This window comes from Capsicum annuum, chromosome 12, assembly GCF_002878395.1.
Source record: "Capsicum annuum cultivar UCD-10X-F1 chromosome 12, UCD10Xv1.1, whole genome shotgun sequence".
Classification (NCBI taxonomy): domain Eukaryota; kingdom Viridiplantae; phylum Streptophyta; class Magnoliopsida; order Solanales; family Solanaceae; genus Capsicum; species Capsicum annuum.
In genome coordinates this window covers 30,609,552-30,619,405 of record NC_061122.1, presented here as the reverse complement: position 1 = coordinate 30,619,405, position 9,854 = coordinate 30,609,552, and the positions used below count along the sequence as shown (strand labels likewise).

General features: G+C 32.9%; 1 pseudogene; it reads left to right on the top strand.

Moving 5' to 3' along the window:
* Nucleotides 1–6,600: 6,600 nt before the first annotated feature.
* Nucleotides 6,601–6,737, top strand: LOC124889987 (annotated as a pseudogene).
* Nucleotides 6,738–9,854: the final 3,117 nt, after the last annotated feature.

Sequence of the window (9,854 nt, the reverse complement as noted above, 5' to 3'; positions counted from 1 at the left end):
AAGCTAAATCATGATACTTACAGGCTACCAATGGGTTGTAAAGCAATTCCTTCAACATATTCTACATCAAATAGATTACCCATTTTATCCCGGTATGCTTCAATTATCGACCAATCAGTATGAACCTTTTAGTCCAAAAAATCACTTATATCAAGGTAAGTAGGCAATATTTTGGCCAACTTTTGTATCTCAGACCATGGCCCGGAACGTCTCCTTCGCGGCATCGAATCATAAACTCGGATGCTTCTCTATTTTAAAATGATGACAGCCAACACGAATGAAATTCATCACCACAATTGATTAAGATGTACACTTCATCGACCAAATGCCAAGGTAAGCCAGCTAGAATGCTAAAAACTTTGATGATGTTGATTAAGCATTCCCCATTTCAGAAAACTTGCGTCTGTTGTTGACAAAACCTATCGTAAGCATTATTGATGTAAACTTTGAATAAATAATTGCCTATCGTGTATCTGTATTATTCTTGTGTTTGCAACTTGACCTTCTTTCGGAGGTAGTAAAAAATGACATCGATGTGCTGCACATATTATTAAATATTTTAGATTACGTGATGATAAAATAATACATAGATGCAATTAAATAAAGTATTAACTAATAGTAATATATATGACATTTAAACCTCATCATTCCAGCAAGTTTGGGGCTGTGACATCAAATAGAACCAATTCTTCATTTTGGGATGTGCAACAACAAAGTCGAACATATCAAAATCTAGACTCGATTCGTTCACTTTGTAGTGTTTGTCAGTTTGTTTTCTACATGATTTATATGTGTTAATGTCATGTTTTTACAATAAGAATTGTATAAATCAATATCTTTAAAAATAATTTATGTACCTGATGGCGTGATGCTTTAACAGCCCATCGGCAATCCATTCTGAATAGTAATTGATTATCTTTGTTAGTTTTTTTAGAGCCTCATCCGAGATGTTGAACCATTCAAATGAGTAATTCTTCCATTCTCCTAAACTAACAGGCTCCACTTTTTCTTCTTTCATAAAAACAGTTGATGGATTATCAATTGTGATATTATATTGTTCAGCCATAGCTTCTACTGTGACATCCACCCGAAAAGCCAGAATTATCAATGGTAATCACAGATATACAATATATTATCTATTTGTTGCATCAGATGGATTATCTGTTGTGACAAACTTGAACAGGTAAAACAGAGCTGTATGATAATTTCGAACAGATGACCCATTTCTTGCAATATATGACTCATATATTGGTACAAATTAAAATAGTACTACGACTTGTTTGATTTGGTAAAATAGACGTACATATATTATAACAGATTAAGCATCTGATGCAACAGGTTATATGATAGTTGAAACAAATGCATATATCTGTTTGATAATTTTTAGCAAATGTATAATCTGTTAAAGCAGATATGCATCTGTTTATTTGTTGGAACAAATGATATACATTCACCTTCTTTAGCTCATTCCGTTCTCTTGTGGCCCTTGTACATTGATCAAAGGTGCAAGACAAATATAGAGGAGTTTCAATTTTGCTTTTTTCAATGCTTGATGATGACTTGGAAATTTCTTTCCTTCTCTTCTTAGCCACCTTAATCTCTAGTGGAGTGTATGGATATGAAATCCCCTTTGATGGAATGACACCCATCTTAGATGTTATTTTCTTTACAGAAGCAGTTAATGCATTAATAGCATTAATCACTCCATCATGTTTTGCCTTGCAGTCTCGACAATTGCATGCAGAACATTTGCTAGAAGTGGCAAATCTGTATAACCAGTATGATCATAATCAGAATAGTTTTTTATTTCAAAAACTGTAAGAGAGACATCATTAGCCTAACAACAACACCACTACCACTACCATCATCATCAACAACAAGCCCACCCTCTAAAATTATTTTTCTTGTGATGGTTGTTGCTTTAAATGATTCCTTCTTTATTCTATCAATGACCTTAGGGTCCGATAAAGTTTGCACAGACTGTAAAGTAAGAAAAGTGGCATCTTCAACTCTCGATTGACCGGAACAAGCCACAGATGGGCAATCTAAAATAAATCAGTACATATATTAGATTGATGATGAAATCATTTTAAAAAATCATTAAAATAAAACTTAATTAGAATTAAACTTACTGCTTCCTTTGGGGGTTAAAGAGATTATGAAATTTTGAATTTTTACCAGTTTTGGCTGACAACCATCTCAAGATTCTTGGACAGAAAACTTCTTCCTAGTAGTTCACTTGTTGTCTCAAATAAGGAATGACTTCAAATACCCAAACCTATAAAATAACTCCAATAAATCAAAAATATTATTGAATAAAAAAATAAATCATGTCATAATAAAAGAAATATTTACCATGAAAGCCCATAGAAAACCATATAAGTTGATTGTCTTTGGCGTTAATGGAGTCAACAAATATTTGAAAGTCATTTTGAAGCTTTCATAACCCTAAGGATAGCTATTAAATACCTCAAGATCCTCAGAGATCTTTATCAAATCGAGTGGTATGTTGTTATTAACGTCTCTCGCCCAAAGAATATTATGTACAAACCAAACCAAGCACAATGATTGCTTGTGCTTCTTTGAAAGTCTTTTACCTTTCAGCACTTCTATCAAATTATATTTTTGAAGCTTGGACCAACAAGGGACACCAGATCATCACGATCACTCGACTTGCCTTTGCCTTTTTTTTAGGTGTGCGGGGTGTTTTTTTGGGTTAGAATAGGTATAATTTGAGAAGGAGAAGGAGGATAACATTTTAATCCAGTAACTATGGAAAAATCCTTCCTACCAAAACAAACAGGCATTCCATAGTAATATATCCACACCTCATCTATCTTATATTTGTTTTCATACATAAACCTACGCTTGGGAAGATCATATACTATTTTTATTTGGAAACGAGCATCGTTGTCCTCTGGCAAATTAAGATATTTCCCAAATCAACTTTCCATGAAATAAGCATCCAATTTTTGTTCTCAAAGTATTTTTCTCAAGGTCAAAAGATTTTTCTATGGCTGACTTAACCACGAAATCACCCGATAAATCTATGGCACCATCGCACTGCATTCTCACAGGATAACAATCAATACTGGAAACTTTGACCAACTCTTCGGTGGAAGGGCTATTAATATTTGGATCTTCTCTTTTGAAATATTCCTTCTCCCCATGTTCATCATCTTCTTCTCCTGATTGATATAACTCTTGTAAAGCAAGCTCATAGAGGGGTGAATGTAGACTAGGTGCTTCACTTGTTCCTTTACTTGGACTTGATTCAATTTTTTTTCTTTTGGGAGCCATATTATCTAAAATTAATAGGAACATAAAATAAATTATAATTGATTAATGCATAGTTAAAAAGGATAACAGTAAATCAAATATGTACAATAGTAAAATAATGTTCCAACAGACCACACATCTGTTGCACCAGGTAGGATATATATTATAACATATAGACAATTTGTTGCAGTGGATGAGCAATCTGTTGGAAATAATAAAAATAGGTCACATATCTGTTGCACCAGGTAGGATATCTGTTGCAGCATATAACCAACCCATTGCAACGGATGAGTAATCTGTTGTAAACAATAAAAATAGGCCATACATCTGTTGCATCGGGTAGGTTATCTATTGTAACTTATAACCAACCTGTTGCAATAGATGAGTAATCCATTGGTAATAATAAAAATAGATTACTCATCTGTTGCACCAGGTAGGTTATCTGTTGCAACATATAACCAACATATTACAGCGGATGAGTAATCTATCAAAAATAATAAAAACAGACCACACATGTTGCACGAGGTAGGATATCTGTTGCAGCATATAACCAACCTGGTGTAAGGGATGAGTAATCTGTTGGAAGAAATAAAAATAGACCCCACATCTGTTGCTCCAGGTAGGATATCTATTGCAGTATATAACCAACCTGTTGCAAGGGATGATTAATCTTTTGAAAATAATAAAAATAGATCACTCATATGTTGCACCAGGTAAGTTATCTATTACAACTTATAACCAACCTATTATAGCGAATGAGTAATCCGATGGAAACAATAAAAATAGATCACTCATCTGTTGCACCAGGTAGGTTATCTGTTGCAACCTATAACCAACCTATTGCAGCGGATAAGTCATCCATTGGAAATAATAAAAACAAACCACTTATCTGTTGCACCAGGTAGGTTGTCTGTTGCAACCTATAACCAACCTGTTGTAGCGGATAAGTAATCTGTTAGAAATAATAAAAACAGATCACTCATTTGTTACACCAGGTAGGTTATCTATTGCAACCTATAACCAACCTATTGCAGCGGATGAGTAATTCATTGGAAACAATAAAAATAGATCACTCATCTGTTGCACTAGGTAGGTTATTTGTTGCAACCTATAACCAATATGTTGCAGCGGATGAGTAATCTGTTGGAAATAATAAAAATAGATCACTCATCTACTGCACTAGGTAGGTTGTCTGTTGCAACCTATAACCAACCTGTTGTAGTGGATGAGTAATTCGTTGGAAATAATAAAAATAAATTACTCATCTGTTGCCAAATGAGTTAGCTGTTGGATCAATATTATTTAGATTTCTTCCAAACAGAAGAGTCGTCTATCGTAACAGATGAATAATCTGTTAGACTGTTCATCTATTGTATCGAATTTTCATTGTTGTATCAGATTTTCATGTGTTGCATCAAATTTTCATCTGTTGCATCATATTTGCATCTGTTGCAACAGATGCACCATCTATTACATCATATATTTAATCTGCTGCAGAAAAGATAAACAATCTGTTTTTTAAAAAAATAGTACTAGTATTTTGTTCAATAGAACAACAACACTATCATCGTTTAATATCAAATACACCATTTTTACCAAGAAAAATAACAAATCAACCCAGCAAAACCAACACAACACACACACTAAGAACATCAACGGTGACCAAGAACTACAATAACAATAAAAAATTATATTTCACACCGAAAAGAGAAGAGAAGAAATGCCAGAAATTAGAATTTTCTTCAGTCCACATTAAGTAAGAAATATTGAAATTGTTAACCATACTAGAAGAGAAGTTGACTCAAGTTCCTCTTTTTCTTCATAACTAAAAAGACATAATTTTTTACCTATGAAAGAAGAAATGGGACGACGAAGAACTCAAAGTTGTTGTCGCCAGAGGAACTGCTGTTACGTCAAATGACAGTTGAAAGTCGAAAAGAAACTCGCTCAATTATTTTTCGCTGGACGTTGAAGTCACCGGGGATTGAAGGGAGAACTTTTGCAAAACTGTTGGTTGGGAGGGAGAGAGAGAGGAGAGAAACAAATGATAATTTGGAGAGGAGAGGGGTGTGGGTTGATTTATATTTTTGAAAAGATTAGAAAGTTTTGAAAATATGAATCAAGTCCATAATTAACTTAATCAAGTTTCCTAATTATGTTTGACCCTTTAAGTTGGTCAATGTCACCAATCCTTTATTCAATACTTAAATGACACTTTTCCTTCAATTTTCTCATGTTTCCAGTAATCTAATCAAGTACTCCATCTATTTAAAAAAGAATAACTTACTTTGACTTGACACAAAATTTAAGAAAATAAAAAACACTTTTGAATCTTGTGGCCTAAATTAAAGTTGGGTCAAATGTACCAAAATGTCCTTTAATCTTGTGGTCCTAAATATGTCATGTGGAAAGTTGAAATTAAACTATTGCAAAAAAAAAGGAAAGGGGTCATTTTTTTTAAATAGACTAAAAACAAAAGTAGGTCATTCTTTTTGAAGCGGAGGGAGTAACAGATAAATTAGCGTACTTAGTCCCTAGTTATAGGCAATCCAAGTTCTATTCAATTTTTTTTTGAATTACTTGTCAGGTCTTATGAACACCTAGGTGGGAACTATCGTTCATTTTGTGAATTTTAACATAAAGAAGTTCAAAATTCAATTTTGAACCACCATTAAGATGAAGTTTCTAATTCAATGTATAGAAATAACTACTATGATTGGAGATTATTTTTTTTGTATAGGATGGAAATCTCATTACTAATTGCATTTACCAATTGCAATTTTGAACCATGCACTATGAAGATGTATAGGAATAGCTAGGATACTTTGTACTATCATTGAAAGATCGAACAAAGGATATTGTTTAACTAGCTAGTTAACTCCCTCATCTCAATGTAAGTCTTTATTCGAAAGAAAAGCTAACCATCCTCGAATCCTATTGCTTTTATTTGCTAAGTTCAAGCATACCTTTTCTTTTAATCTGTGAGTAATAATCTTGTTTTGATTCATAGTTGGAACATTAGCTGGCCACTCTATCGTGATTCATTAACAGGCTGTCTGATATGCGGGATGAGATAAACAAGGATATTTCATAGGTAAGATATTCACATTAATATGGATATCATTTGGTGCAAACAATGGGATAAAATAATCTTGAGGTTAACTAATACTTCAACCCAACGAGTTATACTTAATTATCATTATTCCACATTCTAAATCATCCCTTCGTACAATGATCAAGAGAAAAAGTCTTATGAGAAACTCCTAAAATTTTTCAATATAGAGAAGGATAACCAATTTATCCCACATCTCCAAGTAAGGAATATGGATAAAGGGTGATCATTAAGGCCCATGGCGTAGGTTGCTGACCTCCATTGCACTTTGGAGGGAATCGGCTCAAGTGGTCGAGCCTATGTCATAATTTGTGGTAGAGGGAATCTGTGTTTTCGCGCGTCCCCAACCAATATTAGATGAAAATTTCTCTTTAGGCCCAGTTCATGGATAGCTCAATTGCCATAACCTAGCCTGGTTGGCCCAACTATAAAAATACATAAAATTCTTCATTTCTTAAATATTTTAATTTACTCATTTTGTATCTGTAGCATTTCAATTTTTGATTTTGCATAATCTGTATTTGATGAGTGAAATCTCAGCTTTAGCCGGTTCATGCTCCCTATTTGAAAGTGTAAAAAGAAACTCACTTTTTGCTAATATATACATGGTCATTTTCTTATAGTTAAACATTTCAAATTATCCCAAACATCTTTGTCTTTTTTGGGGGGATGGGACGTGGGGGTGGGGGTGTTGCTGCTAATCTTTTTTTCTTCTTCTTTTTAAACTCCTACAAAAGCTTGAAGCGAAAATTATTTCAATCATATAGGAGCTAATTTATGTCTCAGTAAAATTATTTCAATAATTAGATACTTTTGTTTTTTTAATAGGTTTTAATATCAGTGATATGTTAATTCAAAAGTTTTGTAAAAATAACATTACATTGATCCTTAGTCACCATTGTTGAGAGAGATTGAATTGGATTCGAAATTGAGAATTCAATTGTTTTAACAGTAGAATTCAGCTAAAAGTTTGCTACACCAAAGGCAAATATTGGGAATTTTCGTTGAGGACGCACGATTTTCTTCCCCACGAGAGTTACAACTACAAGGTAAATTTTTGTTAACATCTTCTTTAGTTCTTCAATTCCAAATGGACTTATTCATCAATCCACTTTTTCATTTTTAACTTTCTATCTGCCCAAAGAAAACCGACACTTACTTTAATTAGACTGTTTGTCAATTATAATGAATGAGTGATGTCAAGTAATGCTATCGATACAAAGAAATTATTGGATGTTTGTAGATGTTTATTGTCTAATACATGTTACGTTGGAGTACTCCTGGTGCAGGTGAGTGGTGGTTTTGAAGGAATTTCCTACTTCTATTACAGTTGACTCATTGTTGATCCTTTGTAGTTTACATGTATACTTTACTTTCTTTTTATTCTATATTTTTAATATTAAAAGAACTCTTTATACTTCTTCCATTCTATTATGAAATAACAAAGAACAAAGAAAAAAAGTAGAGACAAAACAAAAAATAATTCTTATTTCTTTTGAGAGATGAATAACGATGAAGAAAACTCCTTTATTTATAGGGGAAAACTAATCTTGGGGTTTGTAACTTTACCATAAATAGATGTTCACAATATATGGTAAAGTAGGTATTCACTATATATAGTAAAGTAGACATTCACTTTATATGACAATACATTTATAACACCCCCTTGAATGTCTAATTGATAGACAATACACATATAGACTGCCTTATTAAAAACCTTACAAGAAAAATCCGTGGGACAAAACCTCATAAGAAAAAAGTGTACAAAGCGTATTAACTTCCCCTAATGTGAACATCCTTGAACCTTTGCATTCCGATCTTGTGCACCATCTTCTTGGAAGTTGCAGTTGGAAGAGACTTGGTGAATAAATCTGTCACATTGTCACTTGAACGAATTTGTTGCACATTAATATCATCATTCTTTTGGGGCTCATGTGTATAGAAAAGTTTTGGCGAAATGTTTTCGTTCTATCTCTTTTTATGAATCCTCCCTTAAGTTGTGCTATGCATGTTGCATTATCTTCATATAAAATCGTGGGTACTTTGTCACATTTCAAATCATGTTTTTCTTGAATGAGATGTATTGTGGACCTCAACCACACACACTCTTGGCTTGCTTCATGAATAACTATAATCTCAGCATAGTTCGATAAGGTGGCTACGATAGACTGTTTTGTAGATCTCCAAGATATGACAGTACCCCACATATGAACACAGCTTATTTTAGATCGAACATTACACGGTCAGATAAGTACCCAACAAGATTGACACTACAATCTTTATAATAAAATAAGTTCATATGTTTGATCTCATTCTGATGTGTCCTAGTAGGAGCAGAATTGGACCTTACTAATAAATTGATCGAAAGGCTATATCGGGCCTTGTAGTATTTGCAAGATACACGAGTGCACCAATTACTCTAAGATATGGTACTTCATAACCAATTCAATTCGATATATTTCTCATTCTAGCAAATAATTTATTGTTTTTGAAAACTCTCCAAGAGTTCCACTAATTTTCAAGCTATAAGCTTATACAATGTAAGGAATATAAATAAGTTTTCCAGAAACTTTTATTTGGTTCAAACATTTTGAATCCTTAAAAAGTTTTCATATAAATTTTGTCAAGTGACAATATTCAACATTTCATAAGTGACATTTTCAAGTATCTGGACTGCAAATCAAATAAGTTTTATGCTTATCAAGATGCATCCTTTCACGTCACTTGATAAATATTTCTACGCTAGCATGCTTAAATAAGCGTAGAATTCAGATCCTCGTAATCTTTCACAATATTGCGTCAATATTGTATCAAAGATATTGATGATGTATCATTTCGTGTCGGTTTCACAATATGACATAACATTTTGAGATCTCATCACTTCCTTATTTTCAGGTACTTGAACCTCTCGTAAGGTTTTATGAAGTGTTATGTCGTAGACTCTTCAAGAGCACATTGCCTTCTTATTGTAATTATTTGCTCCTCATCCTTTTCAAGGATTATTTTATTTGAAATCGATTGGTCTACCACGCTTCACGAATGCATAAACTTTATCCTTTAGGGACACAAAATAGGAACACTTGCAGCTTAATATGAGATGCTTTCGTCATTTGACTTGAATTATCTTTTAAATGAGGTTCTGATGATAATTCCTGTCATATTTCATATCTACGTATAATCTCACCCTTATGTTAGAAAAACTAACATACATACTCCATCTTCTTTAAGGAATCCATCTTTGTGCATCATAGTATATTTATTAATTGTATATTGCACATTAAAATTATTAGATGGACAATGTGCGGTTCCTAACTCAGAATCAACTTTGAAGGGGAATTAATCATAATTAATTGGTTTGATGCGTACAAGTACTTTTGTATATAATATTTCAAATCAACATATAAAGCTTTTGTTCTCATTAACAATGATTCACTATTTATCGAAGACATTCAATACCAAATCA